Source organism: Mus musculus, chromosome 1, assembly GCF_000001635.26.
Source record: "Mus musculus strain C57BL/6J chromosome 1, GRCm38.p6 C57BL/6J".
Lineage (NCBI taxonomy): Eukaryota > Metazoa > Chordata > Mammalia > Rodentia > Muridae > Mus > Mus musculus.
In genome coordinates this window covers 75,936,532-75,962,572 of record NC_000067.6, presented here as the reverse complement: position 1 = coordinate 75,962,572, position 26,041 = coordinate 75,936,532, and the positions used below count along the sequence as shown (strand labels likewise).

The 26,041-nt window shown below is 41.2% G+C and overlaps 1 long non-coding RNA gene across 1 annotated transcript in view; it reads right to left on the bottom strand.

Moving 5' to 3' along the window:
* The window catches only part of Gm32622, a 157,611-nt gene extending 131,770 nt beyond the window's left edge, over nt 1-25,841 (bottom strand). The window contains exons 1-3 of the long non-coding RNA XR_865555.3: nt 25,666-25,841; nt 22,955-23,097; nt 6,722-6,858 (exon numbers count right to left, since the gene is read on the bottom strand). This is a non-coding gene — a long non-coding RNA (predicted gene, 32622). The remainder of the gene's footprint in view (nt 1-6,721; nt 6,859-22,954; nt 23,098-25,665) is intronic.
* Between the last annotated feature and the right edge of the window lie 200 nt (nt 25,842-26,041).

Below are 26,041 nucleotides of genomic sequence, written 5' to 3'. Positions count from 1 at the left end.
CATACCACTACTGCACCTTTGGGAATAATTATTGTGCCATACTGATGGTGGTTGTGGTAGTTGTTGTTGTTCACGGCACCGTAGACAAGTAGGACTTTTAGTTGTCTCCCTCCTTTGAAAACTTGCATAGCACCTTCTTGTACCATGAAAGCTAGTATTCTTGGAGGAGGCATTCAGGTCAGTTCTAGCTTTGGATCCTGTTTTAAAAGTGCATGGTGTCTTCAGCAATAGGGAATTAATTTCCATCTCTAGTAGCCAACCAAGGACAATAGCAATAGTCTTTAATATTTCAGGAGTCTCTTAGACAATCCTAACCAACAATAAAAGAGGATTTCTCATGCCTCATACTGAAGAATTAGATAGATAGTTGGCCTTTAGATCTTGGAGGAAACATTGTCAGGCTTGATGGTAAATTTTTATTTAAATTAGATAGATAGATAGATAGATAGATAGATAGATAGATAGATAGATAGATAGATTGTGTGTTGTGTGTGTGTGTATTGTGTGTATGTGTATGTATGTATGTATGTATGTATGTATGTATGTATATATGTATATTTGTACACTGACTTATGTATATTACAGGTATTTTAAGGTAGAGAGGTAATAACATGATTCCTTACGAGTGTTTCAGGCATCCTTACTTCTATTTTACCCACTCCTTCTTATATATTTATCTCCTTCCCTCCTCCTAATTAAATTCTAAATATTTGTTCTGATACCCATAGGTAAATATAGTCCTTACCTCCCATCAAGAAAACTTCCTTGCAATAGATGAAGACAATCATAGAAAACCACAACCAATAAAAATGCAGAGCTGTGGAGCCCAGTTCCAATGGATACACTTACAATAGAACTGCTCCAAAAGTGCAGAGGTTGTAAGAGCCAGAAGAGCAGAGAGTTTACTATGATGTTGTGTTTCTTCCTAGTGTGGTGGTTTGAGTGATAATGGTCACCATACACTCAAATATTTGAATTCCTGGTTCCTAATTGGTGGGATTGTTCAGGAAAGGTTAAAAGGTATGGCCTTGTTGGAGGAAGTCATCGCCAGGTTCCAAAAACCCATGCCATTCCCAGTTATAACTCTGCCTTCTGCTTGTGGATCAGATCTAAGTTCTCAGGTGCTGTTCTATCTCTATGCCTGCCTGCCTGCTACCATGCTCATAATGACCATGGACTCTAAACCTCTAGAACTGTGAGCCCTACCTAAATGCTTTATTTTGCTTTATTTTACAAGGTCATGGTACTTTGTCACAGCTATAGAAAAGTAACTAAGACACCAAGTAATATCAGCAGCTACACCCATAAACTCTCACCGACATGACTGCCGAAACATGAACTAAGCAAAGACAACAACAATGGTCATGCCAACGTGAACACGGAAACATCACAAGGCCTCGACACCTCACAAAAGCACTATAGGCAACTAAGGATGCTGGCAATGGGTAAAATAGTCTTTCCCTTGGGACAAACGCCCAATTGGTTATCCAATAGTAAATGATCATCCCTAAAAACATACAAGTAACATAGAGACTGAGCAAGTTATGGCTAGATATTTAGGTATATAAATGTGTGTATGTGTGTCTAAGTGTGTGTACATGCGTGTGTGTATGTGTGATGGTTACTCTTGGTTGTCAAATTGACTATGTCTGGAATTAACTAAAATCCAAATGACTGAACATACCTGTGAGGGTTTTTTTCCCTTAATTAAATCATTTGAAGTGGGAAGGCCCACTTCTAAACTGGATTTTTGAGGTGAGATCCATATGTAATCTGGACCACACCTTATGCTGGCAGCATATATAAAGAACATGGAAGAAGGATGTGCTCTTTGCCTGAATGCTGCTATGCTCCCCTCCATAATGACAATGGACTAAACCTCTGAAACTGCAAGCAAGCTTGCAATTAAGCAGTTGCTTTTATAAGAATTACCTTGGTCATGGTATCTCTTCACAACAATAGAACAGTGACTAAAACAATATGTCACAACAATTAATGAATATTTAAAAAGAGGCCATGAATTGAAAGAATGCAAGAAGGGATAAGAGTGGGAGGATTTGAAGGGAGAAAAGAGAAAGGGGAAAATGATGCAATATTATTACAATCTTGAAAATCAAATAAATAATTAAAACCAATAGCAACAAGATAGGCAGTGCCTGAGTAATGACATCATGGGTTGTCTTGCGCCCACAACCAAAAGCAAGGGTGTGGATGCACACATGTGAATGTGTCTTATAATAGTGTCTTTAAGATTTTTCTGATTGAAATGACATCATCTGCTGAGAGTAGTACCTTGATTCCTTCCTTTTTTATTTGTATCCATTTTATTTCTTTCTCTTGCCTTATTGCTCTGGCTATAAATTCAACTCCTTCATTAAATAGGAACAGAAAAATCCACCATCACTGTAATGCTGCAGACTTAAATAGAGCTCACAGCCTAGGGTATAGGCTGGCCCAGTTTAGCTTGAGGTGGCTTACATACAGAAGAATGATAAATGGTATAAGAATATTGCTTATACCAATGAGGGTTTATGGTTGCTCGCTATTGCAAGAATATGCTTGAAATTATCAGATCTAGTAAAAAATTAACTTATTAATTTAATTATATGTGTACATTCGTTAAGATACATAAATTAATGTATTAAAGCAATGCCTGATCAATTTGTTTCATGAAACAATTGTCTTAAATGTACACAAATGAACTGGATAGAAATTATAGGGTTTTCTATAACAATTATTAAATTTGCTCCAGAAATTTCACTCCAACTCACAAATACCCAGTCTCAGCCTCATGGCTATAGAGCAAGAGTTTCAAGATATCTATCAGTAGCTGGCTTATTGTAATATTCAATGTCCATGAGGCTATAACCTCTGGCTTAATTAAATTATTAAATCATGTCAAAAATTTACCCCTTTTTAAAACTGCTTTACTTCGATGATTAGCTGGCACTATTCAAAGTCTCTTCAAGATAATATGTCTGTCAAACTCTTCTCTACCTGCAGTGATGTATTCCTTCTCTCCGACTACTTGATGAGGTCATCACAAAGCCCAGCTGAGCATTCCTGCCAATATTCCCATGGTCAACCACATTTCTAAGACATGCAAAAACAGATGTTAACTTCGATATGTTAAGAACAGTAAGTCCTGTGTGCTTGTTCTCTGTCAAGGCTTCCCAGGGTATCAGGTGTTGGAGTAGCCATAAGATAGCATTTTACAGACCTACCTAAACAGTTCAGCTAGGGTCCGCTTCATGTGAATCCAGTGTAGAATTACTTCTATGCATGGTGAAGCCAGTGTTAGTCGTCCTGGTATAGCAACAGTCCTTAGAAACACTCACTGGGCCAACTTGTCTGGCCCAAAGACAAGAAGCAGATGTCATGTCAAAAATATCCACAGGATGTATGGCACCCAGCATGAAGTCTGTGGGCACCGCAGAAGAAACATAATTTGAAATATATGGAACCAGAAGCTAGTTTGTGGGAAATTCTTGCAATCATCAGAAATGTAAAATTGTAAGTAGAAGATTTGGTTCTTATTAATGTTTAATAAGAACAGAAGTTCACTCTTATTGAGGAAATACATTCAATAACACAGCATATACAATTATAAATGCGCCATTTATTTTTTTCTTTTTGATGGGAAACATATGAAATAAATTTATCAGAATTCTTGGATCTATTGGGGGAAACCCAGAGCAGTACCACAAGCTGACTGCAGCAGCCTTAACAGCTCAATTACAAATGAAACTCGCCAGCGGTTTGCTCGAGTCTGACAGCCAACCTGACAGCAAATGACATTACCAAGAACAAATTATGAAATTCAAAGGGACTTTTCTGGACTATTTCTACTTTTTTAAAAAAGTTAAACAAAATGAATTATCTTTATGCTCTCATATGGAAGATGATATTACAAAACCATTGTCTTATGAAGAGTGTTTTCTGAAGTTTGTAGAGCTTAGATTGTTTATCGGTTTTTAAAAGTAACTCCACCCCCCCCCAATACACACACCTTATTCAAAATTACCATCATGGGCAGGTGAGTTGGTTCAGTGAATAGAAATATTTGCTGCACAAGTCTGACAATCTGAGTTCGATACCTGAGAGTCATGGCAAACCCTGACTCCCTAACCCTGTCCTCTAACCTCCATTCATGTGCCATGGCGTACGCGCACATACACACACACACACGCACATACACACACACACACACGCACACGCACACGCACACGCACACGCACACACACACACACACACACATACACACACGCCCTCACACACATACACCACAGATGCCTACATACTCTAAAAATAAAATAAATTGCACTTTTGCTAGCAAAATATTCCTCTTTCACCATTGAAATGATTTTACACTCTGCATCTTAAAATGAGGTGCTTAAAATTGATTGTTAAAAGGTTTGTTGAACCCCAAGTGATCACGGCAATGAAGCCTGAGGTGAATCAATGTTTGTGTTCTGGGTAACTCAAATGATAGTCATGATCCCCCAACCAGCCCTCCTCCCCTGGCTCTTCATTGGCATCACAGACCAGCAGAGAGGAAGACAGAAAGGAGGGGTGGAAGATGGTTGTAGACCCTATTGCCAAGGACCAAATACTAGCTCAATTTGTAACTACATATGAATATGGCTACTGTGCCTCTCTCATGAAGGCATTGTAGGAACTGGAGAGAGGGCTCAGTGGTTAAGAGCACTTCCTGGTCTCCCATCCCTCCAGCTGAGTGACTCACAACTGCCTATAACTCCATCTCCAGGGAACATTTCCCTCTTCTGGCCTCTATGGATCTGCATACTCATGTAAATATACACGATATATACACATGCGCACACGTGCTTGCACATACACACATACACACAAACACATACACACATGAATACATACACAAATTAAAACTAAAAAAGTACATTTCTAAAAACTCATTATAATAAAGAACTCATCTATGAAAGCATATTTAATATCAACACTTTGCCCATGTTGACAAACCCTCCCCAGAGGCTGGCTTCTGTTGCATATAATTGTCTGCCCCTATTCAGTGCTGAGATCTGCCCCTATTCCCACACTGTGAAACACAAGGTCTGCTTCATATAATTCTCTCAATAGCTTATCTAGCCACGAGTGGAGATGAAAGAAGTGAAACCCCAACCCCACGAAGCTATGACTCTGCCTGTCATCTTTCCAATTCACTGATGCCCCCAACGACTGGTTTTGCTTCCACTTCACATCCATGGAAGCGTAGATGATAGCCTCACAGACAAAAAGGACATCAATTAAAGTGAGTGACATAATTGCTGCTTGGCTTGCTTGTTTTAAATAAATAGGAAAGCAAAAGCTATTGGGGGAAACTTAAGTCTTTGCAATAGTTATTATTCCATACCCATTGCAAATATTAAAGTCATCTGATTTAGGAGCATAAAAGCATATTTTACATGGATTGCTTTCTTGAAATTAGTGTGTTATGTTAAATTAAAAGACATTTTTATTCAGGCAATTCTGATAAATTTTCCTCTCACACAACTTATGAGCTGTTTTTCATTCTTGTTACCAACTGAGCTATAAGCTGCTGAAAGTCACAAAACCCAGCGATGCTTCATTTCTTTTTCTTTCTTTCTTCCTTTCTTTTTTTTTTTCTAACTTATATGAAGGCGAAGCTTTGTGAACTTTGTGAACAGTAGAGTATAACCATACTGTAACAAAACAAAGAGCTATTGTGTTGTCTGGAGTTGGTTTCACTACAGTAAAGGGTAGAGACAAAAAGCACTCCTTTCCAGAGAAAGAATTCAGAGGAAGAAAGGACAAGCCCTCCCTCCTCCCTCCAGGCTCCCAGAGGCACGAACACAATATCTGCCATGCAGAATATAATGGCCTTCTAAGTATCTAGCAATTTATGGGTTTTGTCATTTTTAAAAGATTCATATCACCTCCGCAGAATTTAGAAATCTTTCCTAATTCTTCAAACCCTCAATAATAAATATTTTCATCATAGTTATAAAGCAACGCCAACCCATAGCCTGAAGGAGAGGTTGACCACAGGGGTCCATCCCAGCACACTTGGCCCAGAAGTTTCTTTAGGCTCACAGAGTGAGCTAAAAATTTCTCCAATGTACTACCAATTAAAATCTGAAAGACTTGACATTAAGGCCCAAAGTTCTGGGTTTTCTTTAGAAACAGAACATCTAACCATTCCTTCCACATACCAACAATCAATACGTTGCACGGTAGCTGGCTAGATATCCCCCTGCAACTCCCCACTGGACAGAGCACACATTCTGAACACTGTCCTGGTCTCACTGCCTCTTCATCACTACCCAAGAGTGAAGCACAGTTTTAGCTGACACTCCTTCATATACTGGAACTCCTGAGCCTCTTATAAAAAGAACAATCCTATGTGGGGCTAGAGAGATGGTTTAGCAAATAAGAGCTGCTCTTGCAGGAAACTCAGGTTTAGTATTCAGTACTCAGCACCTCAGTACTCAGTACTTAGCACCCATAGCTGTCTGGAACTCCATTTCCAGGAGATCCGATGCCCTCTCCTGGCCTCTGTGGGTATCTGTATGTATATGAAACACATACATACACTCAAGCAAATACATTTATATACACATACATCTTTTTTATCTTTGCATGTGTGTACATATGCATGTATCTGTGTGTATGTATACAATGGCACACATGTGGGAGATAAAGAACAACTTGGATCAAGTCTCACCTTCTGGATTATTTGAATCAGGGAGGGTCTCTTGTCACTGCTAAGTAGACCGGGCCAGTGGCCTGTGAGCAGCCAAGAGTCTCTTGTCTCCATCTCCCATCTCAAACTGTCAGTCCTTACCATATTAAGACTTAAACCTGAAAAAATGTTAAAATACAAATAGACTTTAGGTCAACAGCATTAACATTTTTTAAGAAAATACTATTTTCTCAAAAACCAAGCAACAACAACAAAAAAGATCATGAGAAGACTTGCATTGTTTTATATTTTTAAAAGAATTCTTTGATGCCTAGTTTAATCAAATCAGCCATGCTCTCAAATCTGTGACACATTAGTTTGATTAAAGCATGTATGCAAAAATGACATCATATAACCGTGTGAATATTGCAGATGCAGAAGCATGTGAGTAGCCTCTTCAGATGGCTGGGATCTTCTTTGATGCTACACCAAAATTCAGCAAATGACCAAGCCTAACAATGAGCCACAGAATGAAAGCCAAAAGCACAAGGAAATCATTGCACGCCATTACATTAAAACCAGTGATCTGTCCCCTACTCTTGATACGTCTTTTACCCACGCAAGACTGTCGAACACCATCTATCAGTCATTTGGAAAATATCATTTTACTGAGTTACAGATCACCCAAATGTTGACACGTTTCATTGTATAATATTTTTAAATAATCACATTCGTTTTCACTGTGATCTCATCGGGAAAAACAATTTTAAGTAGTGGCATGCTGTCACACTCACAGCAGTAGATGCAAGGTTTCCTAAATTTTAATAATGCTTGTAAGCCTCAACTCCATCATTGCCAACACGTTATGACAGTTGTTTTCCTGGAAGTGGGAGGCTAACTTCATTCCCTTTTGAAAAAAGATCTCCCCAATGCCAATGTTGGAATAACTACATTTGACTGTTAATCACCCTTTCAGGTAAATGTGTTCCTCAGAGGGAAAATGGAAATAAATAAATAAGTCCTCCAGCAATGACACACAGCTTCTCTACCACCAGCGCACAGAAGGGCTCTCTGGACACTAGACTTAGGACTATGACTCACGAAATACACTAAAAACACATATGCATATCATTTCCAGTGGGAAAAGTAAATTGTTGAATGTAGCAGTGCAAAACACAGGGGCTACTAGAACAAATTAGAGCCACTGCCTTGGTTGATGATGAGAAGGTATGAGTTTTACCCACACTAGAGAAAATACCAAGACTGTGGAACAGTAATTTACCTTTGTGTTGTTACAAGTGCAAGCCCAAGCTCTGAATCTCTGAGTCTCTGAATTTCTGGCTTCATGCTTTGAGACATGTCTTTCTTCCACATGTGCCAAGAGGGGCCTCAAAAGACTATGCCATGCTCTTTAGACTTTCAGCCTCCTAAATTGCGAAGAATGACTAATCCCCTTTCTTTGTAAGTTAGCCTGCCTCAAGTATTGCATTTAAAAATACACACACAAAAAGGAAAAACAAAGTGGTGGTGTTTAACAGTTTTGACCTCATGGGCTTCATGAATGGGACTCAGTCACCATGCAAGGGTCCACCAATCACATTTGAAAATGACTATAGTAAAGAGAAACTTCCCTGTGCCCATGTCTGTCTCAGAAAGAAGAAAATAAAAGAGTCTCTCAGAGGTTGCTTGGTGGGAAACATCAGAAGCAACAAGCCAGGAGGACCCAGTCTATAAGATGCTTGTAGCATGACTATGAGAAACAGAGGTTGACCGAAACACCATGTGAAACGCTGGTTGTGGGGATGCATGCTTCTAACACCATCCATGGGGACTTGGAGACAGGAAGATCTCTGAAACTTGCTGGCCAACCAGCCTAGGCCAATCAGTGGGCTGCACATGCAATGCTCACTGATTTAGTCTTAAAAACTAAAGTAGACAGCTCCTGAGGAATGACATCCAAAGTTGACCTCTTGTATAGACACCCATATCCATGCAAGCATACACACACACACACACACACACACACACACACACACACACACACTTGAGGAGAGCAGATGATGACAAGGAAGAGGAAGATATAACCTGTGTCACCTCTGTAAGCTTCCTAACCATCCTCAGTAGCCACTCTCTATGATTTGAGCATAGTTTGACTGTGTCCCAAGAGGTGCCTGTGTGATAAGCTTGGCCCCAAGTATGATGGAATACAGGAGATGATGGAAATTTTAAGAGGTGGGAGGTTTTATGAGGCATCCTTAGGCTATCAGGATAGTTACCTGTGGAAGAGATTAAGATAGCTCTTACAAGGTTCCTGATCTCTATAGGAATGAATTGTTATAGGAGAAAGCCCAACTCTGAATCAATACTTCTCCTTTGTCATGTTTCAAGATGTGTGTGTGTGTGTGTGTGTGTGTGTGTGTGTGTGTCTTCCTTCCACATACATCACCATCCCTCCCATCACCACTATGTAATTTAGTCAAGAGGTACCCATAACAAAACACTGTACTATGTTTCTTATGAATAAACTCCTTTTCTTTATAAAGTTGGCCTGCCTCTAGTACTACATTGTATTGTGAAAAAGGATTAAGATCTCATTTAAGTTAACATAACCATGACTACCATACTACTTCCTACACAGAGTGACCACACTGCAGATTATCAGCACCTCTCATGCCTGAATAATATGGATTACACTCTGATGACCCAAAAAATATACAGTTTGAAAAATGAGAAAGAGTTTCTGGGAATGCCAAACAACATACTTAGCCTAATTTCTCTATTATCCAGAAAAAAAAATGGAGAGGCCTGCCTACAAATATTACCACTGTTTATGAAGACACCACTGGGAGAGACACAGGGGTGGTTCAATTTATATAAGTCAAAAAACATAATATACCATATAAACAAACAGAAATACAAAAATACATGATCATATTATTAGATGCAGAAAAGGCCTTTGACAAAATCCAACACTTTTTCATGACAAAGGTTGTGGAGAGATTAGAGATACAAGGGCCATATTTCAACATATTAAAGTTCAAAATGATATCAAGTAAAATGGCAAGAAATTAAAAGCAATCCCACTTAAATTAGGAACAAGACATGGTTGTCTACTCTCTCCATACCTATCCAGTATAGTACTTTAAGTCTTAGCTAGAGCAATAAAACAACTGAAAGAGACTGACAGGATACAAGTTGGAAGTCAAAGCATCTTTATTTGTAGAGGATATGATAGTGTACATAAGGGACCCTAAAAATTCAACTGAGAATTCCTCACTGCTAATAAACATTTTCAGCAAAGTAGATGGATGCAAAATTAACTCATGGATACATACACACAATACACACACAAAGCACACTGAGAAAATGTCAGAGAAACATCATCTTTCACAATAGCCTCGCATAATACAAATTATCTTGGGGTTACTCAATGCAAACAAGTAAAAGACATAGATGTTACAAACTCAAGTCTCTGTGGAAAGAAACTAACGAAGATATCAGAAGATGGAAAGATCTCCCATGCTCACAGATTGGTAGGATGAACATAGCAAAATATCCCATTCTACCAAAAGCAATCTACAGATTCAATGTAATCCCCATCAAAATTTCAACACAATTCTTCACACATCTTAAAAGAACAACTGTCAGCTTCATATGCAAACACAAAAGGCCCAGGCTATCTAAAATACTCCTGAATAATAAGAATTGCTGAGGTATCACCATCCCCTACCTCAAATTGTACCATGGAGCTATAGTAATAAAAGTAGCATGGTACTGGCACAAAAACAAACACATTGGTCAATGGAATCAAACTGAAAACCCAGACATGCATACCTATAGACACTTTACTTCTTTATAAAGAGGCCAGAAATACACACTGGGGAAAAAATATAGACGAGTCACACAGCCAAACATTAGAAGGAGCTTGAGAAGTCCTGTGAAGAAAAGGGGAAAGGATTGGAAAGACTAGAGGGATCAGGGATACATCAGGAGATCACAGCCCACAGAATCAACTGATTTGAACTCATGGGAACTTGCAGAGATCCGGGAGGCTATATATTTGGTTGATATCCCTAGGAAGCCTGCCCTTTTCTGAAGGAGAGATGGGTCTTGGAGAGAAGGAAGGTATAGTGTGGAGGGAGAGGCTGGAGTGAGGAGAGGAAGGGGAAATTTAAGTCAGGTTGTAATATATGAGAGAAGAATAAAAAATAAAAGACTTTTCAACAAATGGATGCCTGCATGTAGAAGAATCCAAATAAATCCATACTTCCCACCCTGTATAAAATTCAACTCCAAATGAATCCAAGATTATATCATAAAACCAGACACACTGGACCTGATAGAAGACAAAATAGGAAACATCCCCGAACTCATTGGCACAGGAAAAGACATTCTGAATAAAATGCCATTAGCACAGACACAGATAAACAACTGGTAATTGGTACTCAAGAAACTCAGACATTTCTATAAGGCAAAGGACACCGTCATTCAGACAACATGGCAACCTACATAATGGAAAAAGATTTTTAACAATTACACATATGATAGAGGGCTAATATCAAAAATATATAAAGAATTTTTTTAAAACTAGGTATCAAAAAGAACAAATAACCCAATTAAAAATAGGATAGAGAACTAAACAGAGAATTCTCAACAGAGGAAACTCAAATGTCTGAGCAACACTTAAAGAGATGTTCAACATCCTTAGTCAACAAATCAAACTACTTAAGAGATTTTATCTTACACCTGTCAGAATGGCTATGATCAATTAGACAAGTGACAGTTCATGCTGGTGAGGATGTGGAATAAGGGACACTCAACATTGTACAGCCACCATGGAAATCAGCGTGGTGGTCTCTTAGGAAGATGAGAATTAATCTACCTCAAGATCTAGCTACACCACTCTTGGGCATATACCCAAAGGATGCTTCATCCTCCCAGAGACACTGATCAACCAAGTTCACTATTCCTCTATTCCTAATAGCCAGAAATTGGAAATAACCTAGATGTTCCTTCCTCAACAGGTGGATGGAGAAAGAAGATGTGCTACATTTACACAATGGAATATTATTTGGCCACTAAAAACCGATGAAATCTGTGGGTAAATGGGTGGGACTAGAGAAATGATCTTCAGTATGGTATCTCAGATGCAGAAAGTATATATTTATTTATATGTGGATATTATTTGCTAAATCAATGATAGCCAAGCTACAGTCCATAGAACTGCAGGTTCAGAGATTAGGTAGAGAGTAAGTGACTAGTGCGGACAGATAGATCTTAGGAAAAGGCAATAGGACAGGATGGATGGGGCAAGGAGCTGGAATGAGAGGACCATGTGGGGAGAGGGAGGAAAGGGAGGAACAGTGGAGGGAATACAGAGAAAGACAGCGAAAATTATGGGCAATTTGAAGGGCAGTATGGAAACCTAATATAGTAGATGCTTCCTAAAATATTTTTATGTTTTAATATAAATGAAATTGCCAAATAATGAGGGAGACAGATCATCACCTGAACATCCCTTTACACTAAATGCAGCATCCACTACCAGGAATGAGCTTCATTTAATCGAGTTGTTGGCCAAAGGAATCCCATGGGAACCCCTAAACAGCCTAGGTTATTGCCAAGAATATCAGTTACTCTCCACAAGCTGATGTCAAGGTTCTATTGTTAAAGACACCTACATAATTCATGGAGAAGTTGATTGAGCCTTCACCTCCATATGCAAGCATCTTTGGTACAGGAAGTTACTCTACATGCTACCAAAGGAGAAATGTGAACACCAACCCTTTGATCTACAAGATGTTTTACCTACAAGATATGCTAGTGTGACAAAGGCACAAAGCTCATGGGAGTAGCCAATCAATATCTGCTTTAAGAGCCACTCCATAGTGCTTGGGTGACCAAGAACTAGATAGCCCAGGAACTATTGGTAAGTCTAAATACTACCAGTTTATTAAAAGAACATAGCAATGAAATGACTCCTAACGGCATTCTGCTATACTCACAGATCAGTGCCCTGTTCACCCATCATTAGAGAAGTTTCCTCCTGCAGCAATGGGAACAGTACAGAGACCCATAGCCAGACAGTATTCAGAGAGTGAGAGACTTTGGAACACTCAGCCCTGAGTGGTATGTCTATCAAATCTCTCTTCTCAGAACTCAGGTACCCGGCAAAAGAGAGGTGGAAAGAGCATAAGAACCAGAGGGGATGGAGGATGCCAAGGAAACCAAGGCCTCTACATAAACAGGATCAACACACGTATGAGTTCACAGAGACTGAAGCAGTACACACAGGGCCTGTGCAGGTCCTTTGGGTATGTGTTATGGTTCTCAGTTTAGTATTTTTATGGAATTCCTGAGTGTCTCTGCATCTATCTGTTTCTTGTGCTTCTTGGATTCTTTTACCTCTGTTTGTTTTGTACTATTCTGGCGCATTAGTTTTTGCTTTATCTTGTTATATTTTATTCCCTTAGAAGCCTGGTGTTTTTTCCTAATGAGGGACAGAAAGGTAGTGGATTCAAATGGGAGGGGAGGTGGTGAAAGAACTAGGAGACATAGAGGGAGGGAAAACCATAATCGGTGTATATTATGTGAGAAAAATCTATTTTCAATAAAAGGGGAGGAACATTACTGGTACTTAACTCTCCCCAGGTTCCTTGAAGGATAATTTTTATTAACCCTGTGTCATTCCAACTCTACAAACTTGCATGCTACTGCCTGGGAAATGGAAGAGGCATTTGAGTTTAAACTCAGAGCTGACTTCCAAGTCCCTTAACTTTGACCATTCTGCCAAGTTTGCAACTGGGATTTGAAGTAGCAATGCATTAAAAATTATGCAGGGCTTGCTTCCAGTGATGGTAGCCATGTGCAGAGAGATTATAAGGAACAATAAATGGTGCTGATGTTAGAAATGAATATCTCAGTTTCCACATCTCCCTTGAAAAAATGATGATGATGATGATGGTGATATTGATGATGATGATCATGATGATGATGATGGTGGTGATGATGGTGATGATCATGACGATCATGATGATCATGATGATGGTGATGATGGTGATGATGATTGACTTCTATTTCTTCAACAATATTTATGCCTGAACTACATGAGTTCCATCTTTGAGGACAGTGCAATGAGAAGAAACAAGGGTCCCTGTGCCCAGTCCCTTCTGTAAACTTTTGTTCTTTTTCTAATTAGCATACAAGATGATGTATTTCATTAGACATCTTCACACACAGAGAGACCATCATACTCTGTTCATATTCCTATGCCCTCACTACCCTTCCTCAATTCCCCTTCTACAAATCCCCCCAAGAGTCCACCCCTCTGCTTTCATGTCATACATATGTGACTTTTATGTGAATGTGAATAAATATACCTCGGACTCTAGATCATCTTGGCCCTTTGTTGACATGTTTTATATATAGCCCTTTCCAACACCACTATGAGGGAGGTATTACAACTAGTTTATAACATGAGGTTATTTTGCCCCAATTCATATTGTTTTCTGCAACAGGAGTAAGAATTCTATCTCGAGGCTGTCTGCCTCCAAAACTCTAGTTATCACAACGTAAAACCTTTCTGCACCCTGAGCCCATGCAATGCTCCCCTCCCCCATAGACCGTACCTGAGTGCTACTGGACTCCACAGGCATGATGCAAATCTGACTCCATGATTTGCAACATGAAGGTTCATTTCCTTGGATGGTAAGCCAGAAAGCATAGGTGAAGGGTAACATCAAAGTAAGGAGAACAACTGAGAAAGGAGAGAGGACCTGGGTATAGAAGCCTCTTCCTGGAATGATAGCTAAATTAGCAGACTCTAACAGCGAGTCCTCTTGGGCCACTATGTTAGTTCTTTAGTTTCCTGAGTATCTCGTACTAGCAATGCAGATCTTGTGCCTGCACTGATGTAAAATGCAAACTACCCCGATGCAGGCAATAGAGGAGGATGCCCTGGATTGCAGCACTGGATGCTTAGCAGGGAAAAGCACGAAGGAAAGCTCTAACAGTCCCAGTCACCATTAAGTCCTGTCTGACCTTCCCAACACTCAGTGGGGCTTGTTTCATCAGTCCTTCTACACGGGAGGACTCTGTAGATGAGAGACAATAACTCTAGAGAGTTTTTAGAGACAATAGAGCCTGTTCCTATAAAGCAGGGACCAACAACTATGACCCATGGGCTAAATACACCCAGCCTACAACCTACTCTTGTAAATAAAGTTTTATTGGAGTTCAGCCACACCCACTCTTTTTTATATGAGTGACTGATATCATGACTGGTATCATGGCCTAAGGATGGCAATAAAGACCATGGGGTCAGCACAGCCAAATATGTTCTCTACACCTTTGCAGAAAGGTTTTGCTGGCCTTCTTGGACATTTTGCTTTTGGTGGGAGCTCATATTCTTATAGTGGCTGCTTTCTGCTATATGTGTGCTTTGTTTTAATTTGGTCTTGAGGTATCACTCTCTCTCTCTCTCTCTCTCTCTCTCTCTCTCTCTCTCTCTCTCACACACACACACACACACACAAGGAGCCACTATATATGTGAATCATTAGTGAGGGTGAATAGATTTACATTCAAAAAGAATGTAGAGGGAGGGGGAGGTGGGAGGAAGGGAGGGAAGGAGGGAGGGAAGGAAGGAGATAGGAAGAACCATCATGCATCTATGCATGTCATTAAGCTCTGTGAAAATGGGCTAGAAACAGCCAGTCAGTAATGCACTTGCCTTGCAAGTACCAGCACCTGAGCTCAATCCCCAGAACACCAGTTTAAAATGCCGGACATGTTTGTAACTACGGAGCTAGAGAACTGGAGACAGGCAGGTCCCTAGGGCTAGCTGGCCAGAGTGCTTTAGCCTACACGGCAAGTTCCAGGCGAGTGAGAGACTGTCTCAAAAAACGAACAAACAAAACAAAACAGACCGATAAATAGTGGAACAGCACCAAAAGGAATAGCATCAAGGTTGTTCACTGACCTTCACATACATAGTTATATGCATACAAGTGTGTACACGCGCACACACAGAGAACAGAAGAATAACATCAAGGTTGTCCACTGACCTTCACACACACACACAAAATCAGTGGACATTATCCCTTAAGCTTACCCGAAGCATCATGATTGGCTGACTTAAAGATGACATACTCACAGAGGGATAAATTTGTAACGACGATAGCACTGTTAGCTTTCCTGTGCTTGGCAGCTGGAGCATGCTTGGAGTTTTAGAGCTGATATAAGGAACAGTCACACTATTTCAACAATTACACAAGGGGGGCACTCTAATTAGGCCAAAGGTGACAAGCTATGTTGGGTCTGAAGAACTGAGTAAATATGTCAGCCCTCAGGCTAGATGCCAAGGAGAGGCTCCTCAAATAAACATGTGACATTGCTTCCTCCACTAGCATCTACCAGGGTCCTCAGAGGACAGATTTCGAGAAGCCAAATATCACTAGCATTGCATTTATAAAATCAAACATGTAAACATGCGCTCATGGGAAACTGAAGCACTAACATTGTTGGACAATAGTTTTTGAGAGACACATTTTTAAAGTCAGTGGGGAGGAGGGGCTTAAATGCAGCAGAGCCAGCTTCAGTGTGCAATTTACTCTTTTGTGTAGCTTTGATGTCTTATGCTGGCCACAGAAGCTTGAGGGAGAATGCTGGGGAGCATTTGCTTTCTAAGTAAAACCGTTGTCTGTTTCACCATCTCTACCCTTAGCCACAAAACTCACCCATGCAGATGGTGGGCAAGCAATAAATATTTATTGGACGGATGGACTGAAAAATGACTGTGATGTGATATAGTTGGGTTTTCACTGGATAATACAGTCTGAATTCAATAAGCATCGCACTTGTTTGCCATGTGTTTGGCACCAGCTGGACCCTGGGCACACAGTGTAAATCAGACCCATCTTCTGGGACTTTAATAACTAGTAGACATGCCAGGAGCTTGCCTGAGTCTAACTGAGCAAGTACAATCATCTGCTTGGTTTTTCTTTACAACTTTCAGAACAAGACAGCAGCAGGAAGGGAGGGGAGGAGCTGAGGAGATGCCTAACAGGTGTAAGTGTTTGCTGTACAAGTGCGAAGATCTGAGTTCAAATGCCCAGAACAGTGTAAAATCTAGATGGATAGAGCAGTTTGCCTGGAAGCCCTGTGCTCCTATGGGGAGACAGAAGATAAAGATAGAAGAAGCCCCAGGGCCAGCTAGCCAGCTGTGTGCAGTGGTAAGCTACAAGAGAGAGGAAAAAAAAAAACATGTAGATGGAAAGAAAGAGAAAAGATCCAAGTCAAAGGGGCAGAGACACATGCTTTTTATTCAGCCAAAAGAAAAAAAAAATTCCTCTGCTCAGAATGGAAAGAATGCCTTTTTATATAGCTCAATCTTCCATATTATTCTTGAACATTATCTTTAATCCTCCTAACAGCCATCTGAAGCATCATTGGTGGTTTCATTTTATAAATAAGACTGAAGTACAAATCATTAATAAATCGTGGGCCAGAATTCAACGCACACCTTTTCTGTTCTGTTTCTCACTGGACAGTCTAGGTTCCCACAGCCGTGTGTGCTACAGTCCGCACGCCTACACCCTCACCCCAGGGCTTTAGGATGCACAGGCACGAGCGAGGTAATGGCAGCAGTTTGGGAAGTTGAACGTCTCATCCTGAACTAATTTGGATAAGGCACTTGGAAGCACTAATTCCATCACAAGCTGTTAAGCTGTGGCTCTCTAGTGAGTCTGCTTTCCTCCCTTGCCCTGGAAATGAAGAGAAGAGAAAATGAAGGCAAAGAAGGATTTTGATCTTGTGTTTGTCCCAGATAAATGACCAGAAAGTACTTATTGCTAGCAGTAAATTATAGTAATAAGTTAACATTTTTAAAGATTTATTTTATTGCTTTTAGTTTGTGTGTGTGTGTGTGTGTGTGTGTGTGTGTCCATGTGAGTGTAGGTATCCACTGAGGCCAGAGGAGGGAGTCAGATTCCTTGTAGCCATATTACAGGTGGTTGTGAGCAGCTCGATGTGGGTGCTGGGGACTGAACTCAGGTCCTTTAGAAAACTAAGAAGCGTCGTTAACTACTGAACCATATCTACAGCCCCCACCACCACCAAAATTAATATTTTTGATGGCTTTTTTTTCTCTCTTGCTGAGACTCCTACTTTTGCCTGGCCTACCTTTCTAACCATCGAGAAAAGAGATTAGAATTTGTTCACAAAGAAATACCAGGACATATATAACTTAATGTATGCCAATTCTAAACTGCAATCACCCAAAGAGCTACTTTCGTCTGCCTCTAACACACAGAAAGTTAGTTAATCCTGGAGCTTCTAGCATGTGTGTGTGTGTGTGTGTGTGTGTATTCAAGTCTGCAGCTAAGATGGACTTAGCTACACATGGGTCTGGACCAGTTTGCAATCTAGACCACAGGTCAGGTTTAATTCTGCTCTGTGGTCACTTATTCTGACAGCAGCCACAGCTACCTGGAGCATACTTTCTTCATGCAGACAGCAGGAGCTTATGCCAAACCACACATATGCATTGAAAACCTTGGCCTATGCCATATCCTTTTACTTTGCACACACCGGTACAAGCTTCATAGTCAAGTACATCGGAAAGGGACAGACGGATGTATACCAGTCTCTCGGAGATGGAGGAAGGAGACTGAATTGTTGTTAAGAGCAACACAACCATTCTAACAAACCTACACTACACTAATGTACATCAGGAGAAAGATATGTTTGGAAAACCCATCATTGCTACAGCCAAAGACTGTTAGACAGACTTTTTTGACCTGGAGGCAAGCCATTTCCTACAACGCCAGTGGACTTTGAACATCAGACTTTTGCTGTGTAGCAGTTTCCTCTAAGATTAAAACCTTCCTTAAGGTTCCTTAAGACAGATGATGTAGGATGGTGAAACCCAGGAGAAATATTCCAAAGTGCATAAGCATGTGAAGAGCAGGAAGTAAACAACTTAGAGGCTTTAGGAAGGCCCTAAAACTGACCAGAACACTAGGCCCCTCCTTCTCCATACATATGTAAATGGTACAATCCCCTGAGATATAACTTAGACCAACCAAACTACCCAGAACAGGCAGAGCCCAGCCCAACTGCCTAAAAAAGGCTCAGATCAACTGGGCCACCTGGAAAGAACTCTCCAGCCTGCTGAGCTGCCTGCAGGCTGTGTGGTGTGCTGCAGGGTCCCAGCTTTTGTGAGCTGTCACCCATCCTGAAGTGGGCTTTTGGTTTTGAAGCTGTCTTTGAGTTATTTCTGCTCCTGTAAGTAAATCCTCATCCACATTCCTGTGAGTAACCCCAATAAAACGGATTGGTTCATCAAAGTTGGCTTTGTTGGCCCTTACTTAGGTACATCATTCGTTTCCTACCTGGAGTGAATAGACATTTGTTCATAGCACCCCAGGAATAGTGTCACACCACAGTGTTACTTGCTGTTTTAAAAATTCATCTTCTTATTTGTCACCCTCTTATAGACTAGTGTAACAGGTTTTAGAAACCAATAAACATTGCCTATAAAGGCCCAGATGGTAAATATTTTTTACTTTGCAAACTATATGGTCTCTGTTCCAACAACTTGACCCTGACATTTGCGGTACAAAAGCAGCCATAGGCAACACTTAAATAGTTGTAACTATGTTCTAATAAACCTTTATTTATTAAAAAAAAAAAAGATAATAGCCTAGAGTTGATTCTAAAGATGGAGTTTACATCCCTGTTACAGATTTAGCTATAAAGGGTGTGTGTCTCTTGTTTTGGATATCTGTTGCTGCATACCACCACACCCCAAAATAAGTGGCTTGAAGCTATTTTCTTTTCCCATATGATTCTGCACACTGATTAGGTGTGGCAGGTGAGTCTCTGTTCCGTGTGAGATTGCTGCATCTGCAGGCATTTGGGTACCAGTGAGGCTTGGATGTCCAGGATGGCTTGCTCACCTGTCCAGCCCCTTGGCAGGGTTAACTCAGAGACTCAAACAGCTGTGCTCCAGCTGCTAGGCCTCTCCTTCTAAAGTCAAGGGCCAGACCTGTCATTTCTGCAGTATTTCTGTAACAAAGCATCTTATACTCACACATCATCTATGGCCCCTGGCATCTGTGCCTCATCCCTACACATCATCATCTATGGCTCCCAGCATCCATTCCTCATGCCGGCCCATATCAGAATTCTACTCCTAAATCATTGTCTGAAGTGAAATTATTTTTATACTCTTAGCTGGAAGATGATTTCTTACGCTATACGGTAACAGCACAAATGCCCTATACAAGGAGCTGGAGAGATTGCTCGGTGGTTAAAAGCATTTCCGGTTTTGCAGAGAACCCAAGTTCAGTTCCCAGCACCACAGAGGGTTCACAGTCCAATGTAACTACAATTCCCGGGATTCTGGCACTCTCCTCTCACCTCCCTGGGCAAGCATGTGTACATCATTCATATACATACATGCAGGCAAGACACTCATACACATAAAATAAATATCAAAAAAACCCATACCCTGCTCTAAAGGTTCTTCAGCACACACACACACACCCCTAAAATATTAGTGTTCTAATCTAGCCACAGATATAATTAGTCAGGTCAATTCACTGCAAAAACAAGCCATGAGTACTTAATCCCGCCTGATATGAATTAAATATTAAAGACAAAAACAAACAAAAAGTGTAGCTCTACCCAACACCTCTGGTTCCAGGCCACAGGGAAAGAACAATGCAGCACGTCTAGATGTGGCAAAGGGCACACAGTGCATGCAGAAGCAGGGAGCTCTGTGTGTCCCGATACAAGGTTGAATCCGATACAGTTCCAACCAACATAACACCACCCTAGGAACAGACAGGCTGAGGGGACACCGCCACTCTCGTAACTGAACTCCTCAAGTGCTGCCATTTTAGGTTTTAAAATGGATGGTCCCCACCACCATCCGAAAGCCGTGGTATAGCACTGGCGATGAGGGATTCAGACATCTGAACTACAAATGTCTCCCACACTGGACTCCTGTCTGCTTCCACTGAATGAGCCATTCTCTCATTCTCTGTTGTCACTGTATGTCCCTACTCCAGAATCACAAGAACTTTCCAGACCATGCTGACTTTTGCCTGAAGCCACCCCACCCGTGGGCACTCACCTCCCACACTTCCTCCCTGGTCTCCTCCAGACCTCCTCAATTCAGCTTCCGGCCAAGATAGGAAGCTGGAGTGCTCAGTAAAAGAAACAGTGGTTTACTACAAATAGATTTTCCAGGTCCAATCATGCAACGCAGTTGACCAAGAAGAATGGCAAAGAAATCATACCTTGTGTATTATATAGAGACACATCATAAAGTGCCTCTATTCTTGCTCTGAAGTAGGAATATAAGAAATAGAGATACCCCACTCAATGCATACAGTGTGGAAGGTCTGTGGGGTGTTGTGTGGTATGCAGACCCCTCTATATCCTAAACTTCTAATCCAGTGGCCATATTCCTGCACTGCATCCTGTATGTTGCATACCTGCCAAACCATATATCTGAGCTGTCTACACTCCAGCAAATGTCACAGCAGACATCCTGGACCCCATTCTCCCTAATCCTTTTCTAATCTGTCCTTTGTCTGGCCACCGTCTCTTGGTTCTATCTCCCATTTTTAGTGCTGTTGGCTTGACAGCAGGTTCGATGATCTGCCCTCCCAAGCCCCCATCAATGGCACTAGCTTGGTCCTGTTCTTCAGCTTTCTTATTTTTTACTTTCAGTGTTCAAGGGCCCCCCCGAACCCTTCATCAGCTTCAGTCACATCTACCAAAGCCTTAGAGATGGGAATAGTGAGTCAGAGATGGTTGTGCCATCCTGTTTCGAGTGGCCCAAATAAAGCCCTCCTGAGTGACATAAACAGACAGACCTTGACCTGCTAAGCAATTGTCCTAGCAAACAGAGACAACTGGCCCACAATGAGCTATTTCTGAACAAGTCTGCAGAAAGTTCTGATGAAAGGTGATACCCTGAGGAAGACTAGCCAGACTGAACTACTTAAGGAAACAAAGCATCTTTGAGAAATGAAATTAATTAACTGATTCCAAAGGGGGCAGAAAAGTTGGAGGCTGGGAGGGTGGGGTGGGAATTTTTTGGTATAAATTTCCAAAGAGCAAGGGACTTGAAAGCACACTGTGGGAATTTCAGGTTTGAAATTAAAAAAATGTCTTCCAACATAACGGGCTGAGCGATCTGTGCTAGGCACTCCGAACTGAGCTTGGGCTATATACAAAGGAAGGCTCTGACAGAGAAAAACAATAAATTAAATGCATAAATCGAGGGGATTTGGGCTTTTTAAAAGTTACAGCACAATATTCTCTGAGGGTGATTTTAGACTAGACCTTGACAGGGTGAGATCGTGAATATAAACGTGAGCTATTGTCAATCAGGAGGCACTTCTGTGGAAGTCAGGTTCTTGGGAGTAACCAAAGGGAATTTCAAAGATCTAGTTTACATTCTCTGTGTCTTCGAGCCCATTTCCTTGGGATTTAAGAAACCATATGGATTTTGAGGTCTTGAAATAGCTCTATAAAATGCTGCTTCATATGAGACTCGCGCCTATGGTGCCTCAGTCACGGGCATTTCGATTCCGTTCCCTGTACCAAATTCTTTTGCTCAACCCCACCCCACCAATTCTCTCAAGATTTGCCATCTTCCAAGTGTAGAGTGAACAGTAGCTGCACCTTGTCTGTCCACCACTGATCTCAGGAACAGAAAAGACAAATGTGGACAGGCCACTGGGTGAGGAGGTCTGAGGACCAAAAGGCACCCACCCCAGGAAGGAAAAAATATTAATTTATGAGGTCACATGATGGTGATCATCCAACCAGAAAGGGATTTTTTTTTCCTGCCAGAATCTGAGCTAAAAGAAGATTATCTTAAAGTGAATAACTTGCCTTTATTAAGTCTGTGAGAAGCTGGGGTGTGAGCATGTGTGTGTGTGAGCGTGTGTTCGTGTGTGCGTGCGTGCGTGCGTGCATATGTTCAACCTCAGCCCTACCATTTTGACCCTGTGAGTAATTGAGCTCCATGGCTTGACCCCAATAGCATCTTAATGATCCTGTAACCAAAATTTAGCCATCAGTACACCAAAATGAGTGTTGGTTCCTGGGTATGGTGCGCATGCGCATGTGTATTTACTTAACTCCTTATTCTCCCTTTCCCTCTCCTCACGAGTGCTGTTCCTTTGTGTGTCTGTCCCCCTTGCTCCTGTGGGCCTCCCTCTGTAGAGCCCTCATGCTCTCCCCAGTCCATACCGTTCTCTCTGTGGTTTTCCTCATGACCTTGTGTCCCATTTGCCCATTTGTTCCTTGGTGTTTCTCTGCTCCCTTCTTCACTCTTACCGTCCACTTTCTGTCTCCTTCCCCAACTCCTTTTCTGAACTTCTCTTTCTCTGGACCTAATCAAAATGAAGATAATTTCATAAATAGTAGAAAACAAATTAAGAGGATTTAATGTGCTTACCAGGATATCAAGAACTTTAAGTGAATTGTTGGGATTATTTAAGAAATACGTATTTTCAAAAATAATTAATATTGCTATGATTCCATTCAAATTCTTGTATTTGCAATTTCCTTAGAACAAATGGGCAAGGCCAAACTTTTCTGCACTTTAAATCATGAGGTCATATGCACCTGCAGCACTGAGACTATTGTCTGACTTTGGGCCTGCTGGAAGGACACTTCTTGAGTGACAACAGTCATTGAGGCAGACTCAGTTTCAGATCATCCCACCATGCTCCTGTCCAATGAGCCTTGGGGTACCAAAAGCTCCAAAATGCTATCTCTACAAAACCCAAGTGCCCAGATTCCCTGGGCAGCACAGCAATCCAAGACATGCTTGGACTCTTCTTATCGTCCTTCTTAAATTGAAAGTGAATAGAAAGAGACTCTGACCCCAGGACATCTGAATCTCAGCTTTTTTTTATAATACCTACCACCACTGTTTGTTCATTTCCCCAGATTTCTTTCTCCCAGAACATAGCACCTCATCCATGTACACACACATTCACATATACATATGAATGTATTCATACACATGTACCCATGCATACATACAATATATTCATTCATACACATGCATGCACTCACACACATACATATCCATTCATGTAGTTATACATACATTTCATACACACACATATACTCATACATGCATAGATTCACACATATATGCATTCATTCATGATTCATGCTTACAAATATATATTCATAAATATGCATTTATGAATCTACACATACACTCAGGAACATACACCTTTATTCATGCAAACATACACACACATTCATATAGTATACATATACACACAACATTCATGAACAGGCATGAATACATGCATGAATTCATATATACACATTCATCATGCACTTATGCATACATACGTGCATTCACACATATACACATTTGTGCACACACATGTATATACTCATAAACACATATATGCATTTACACAGACATTCATTCATGCACTCATATATAAATACATGCAATCATGAACACCCATATTTATTTGTGCACACATGCCCACATACCTGTATTTGTACACACACTCATTTGTACACTCATGCATACACATGTGCATTCATCTATACATATGTATATTCATGAACATATACACACATGTTCCATTTTCTCACTGCACAGTTGGTTTCTTCTTTGATTTCTGTCCTTCTAAGGGTCACAATGGTTGATGCTTAGTAAACGCTGCTGTCTGAATGTCTGTGTCCCCCTAGCATACATGTGTGAAACCTAATTTTCAATATCAAAGCAGTAACAAGTAGGGCCTTTGGAATTTGCTTAGGTCCCTGGGGCCTCCTCTTCAGTGAAGACACCATAGAGAGCTTGCTTTCACCATCCAAGGGTGCCATGCATAAGGAAAAGTCTTTGCCAGAAGCAAATCTGCCTGCCCACTAATTCAAGCAGCATAGTTCCCAGAACTACGAATAATGATTCTGTTGTTTACAAATTATCCACTCTTAGTGTCTTGTTATAGTAACTCAAATGCACTAAGTCCAAAGCTAACTACAGGCCTCCTGTGGCTGGAAAGTACCTGACACTCGGCTCCCATACATCTGACAAGGATACTGCCACTGTCTTTGTGCTCCAGGCAAGGAAACTGAGGCACAGAGACTATGAGCAACCTGTCAACATCCATGCAGCCAGCAGGGAGGAAAGATGATACCCCCCCACACACACACACACATACACAAAGGGAGGCATAGACCACCTCCCACATCACACACACCAGCCTGTCCATGATTAGCAGGTCTGTGTGGTGAGTTCCCTGTCCTCTGCTCCCAGGTGAACACTCACGAAACCCCAGCTAGAACAAGCGTCCCTGAAGATCAAGCGGCTTCGGTGTGCTGAGGGGCAGAGCTCTGAGGTCATTCTGAAGGCGTGCCAGCTTCTTTAAGTACTTAAAGGCAGAAAGAATCACAATCCCCTTGACTTTTTATTTAGAGAATAATCAAGAACCTTTTCCTCCTTCTCTCTCACTGAATACAATTTATCTTTATCAAACCAGAAAAGAATGTAAGTCTGGCTAGAAGTTTCTCACAAAGCCTGACGAGATGAAAGGTGCCATAATAGATTCACAAAGCAGCCAATTTTTTTTTAATCTGTGGAGAGCTGGCTTCATATGATCCTTTCATACGCGTAAAAAGTAAGACATTGTGTTTATGTGGCGCATGCATTTGTCTGCATCACAGAATGGGGGTGGGGGTGGGAGGCGGTGACCAGACACCAGACACCTAGAGCCTTCGCTGTTTGTTTGCTTTTGGTTCTGTCCAGGTGTTTCATAATAGTGGAAAACCTGCTTTTTAAACACCTGGAATTTAGACCAAGTGGCCAATTCAGGCTCAAAGAACTGCATTTGTTATCTGTCCTAAACAGGAGCTCGCCCCATACTTCTTACTCAACTGAAGAAAGGGAACGTTCACATTGTAGTAAGCATGACGATTGACCGTACCTGGCTTTGTGTCAAGCAAAAGTAAGCATCCGCATTGGAAAGGCCTGACCTTGAAAAGCTGGTTAAATGAATGCTGCGCCGGCTGCTGGCTGCAGGGCCAGCCAGGAAGTAGGTCGGCAGAGCTACGGGGCTGGCTTCTGTCACTCCCAGTCTGAGCTTGCACAATTCAGAGAAGGGGAAAATGTTCTCAGATGAGAGAAGCGACTGCGTGCGGTTCTGGGCAGCAGCATGTCATACTGACAAACCATCATCACTACCAAATGACATCACCCAGGAAGGCTGTCCACAGGCAGGAGGCCGAGTTCTGCTTCTTTAATCAGTTACATTCATTTGATTCTTTCAGGGGGGGTCTTACATTTTTATTTATTTGTATCTC